A 1,728-nucleotide genomic window follows, 5' to 3' on the forward strand; every position below is an offset into this window, starting at 1 on the left:
CACAAATGAAACAAAATATTTAGTGATACTGTATAATGGCATGTGAATTTTGGCGCAGGAGCCCGTAGAGTTCAGACAAGTTAATTCTACCAGAGGCTTACATTTAAGCTAACCGCGACAGTGGGAATGCTAGTGTCAGGAGCTCTGTCGTGCCCAAACTGAACACCCCCTACCTCGGTAACAGCGAGTGGGTTAGGGTAGTTTGCGGATAATTAGAATCACGAGGGTGTCTTTACTGCGGTCATAATCGAGCGAGGAAGGATCACGCTCCCCAGGTAGTTTCACACCTGGAACGACTCCGATTAGTACATCCGCAAATTTGATTGGTGCTGCAACCGCACTGATCCATCCTGTGAAAATTCTATTTTTTAATGAAGCATCTTACTTTAGGGAGTGACTATGGAATAACAAGATAATCATACACTTTGACTACGGGGCCTAATTCAATCTTGATGGTACCAACGTTTCGTTCACAGTCATGGAGGGACATCCCGTGCCAAACAATACTTCTGCTGGTCTATCAGACAACTTCCCATTAGTATCAGTTATTGTTTTCTGAGGTTTGATTTCGGACTGAAATACAAAATTCACCTTAGATCTGCTTTACATCTGTTCTCTCGAAATTTACGATGATAAGGATCTGCGTCTACGGAATAAGCCTTCAAGAACGCCGCTTTTAAGTGAGAATAATCTTTAACCATGTCATCTGGCAAATATATGTAAACTTTTAGTACTTGACCCCGTAAACAAGTACCCAGGTACTGTTCAACCTTCCACCCGTGTAATTCCGCCAGATGTTCAAACCGCTACAAGTAGCTATTTAGGTCATCCTGGCCGTCAGCAAACATATGAGCATTAGTGTTGCTATGATTACCATTATGACCTGAGTTCAAGCTCATGCGCTCAGCACTTCTCAGCCACAGCACCCTCCAGGTCCATTCTTTTAACCTCTCGCTCGACAGCGCGCTCTTCCCTGATCTTTTCAACCAGCTCGTTAGCAAGGTCTCCTCTCAAACCAGGTGACTGACATTCCTGACAATGACATTTTCCAGTGAATTACAATGCTATATTTAGCAGAAACCACAATTACAAAATTAAACTCCTTGAAAGCTGAAGGCAAGTAAACATTTGTAAATCGTTTAACTTCCAAGAGGCATAAAAGTACATTACATCACTTTCACAAGGCCATCCACGACTTCGATATAAGATCGACAGTCAAACAGAACCAGCGCTTGTTAACCACAACCAGCTGATTCATAAAATCTGACCATGTGCATGAAATATAGCTTCTAAACTATCCACTTTTAGCAACCCTATATGCACAATGAGAAACCTGATTGATTCATACACAATTTCAGATACATTGACATTACACACACAATTTTTCACCTTACTTGCATCTCCCTTTTTGCGAAAGCTCAGATTTATATGACTCCTCAAACAGTTCACAGGACTTCAGCATTATTGTAATCATAAGATGTACAGAAATAATGGTACAACCTGCAAGATACAACACAAACGTAAAACACTGTAAACCCGAATGTCCACCTCAATATTACTGAATAAGATGACGAGGATCCTACTCACTGCGCCACTTGTGGTAGGTTCTTTTAATTATGTCAATCTTTAGATCCTTCTTCACTTTCTTTAGCATTATTATTACATAGCCCAAAGGTTATGTAATGAGTATTGTATGAGTATTCTGAATGAAGATTAGAAGAATCCCTG

The sequence above is a fragment of the Penaeus monodon genome, chromosome 23 (genome assembly GCF_015228065.2).
Source record: "Penaeus monodon isolate SGIC_2016 chromosome 23, NSTDA_Pmon_1, whole genome shotgun sequence".
Classification (NCBI taxonomy): domain Eukaryota; kingdom Metazoa; phylum Arthropoda; class Malacostraca; order Decapoda; family Penaeidae; genus Penaeus; species Penaeus monodon.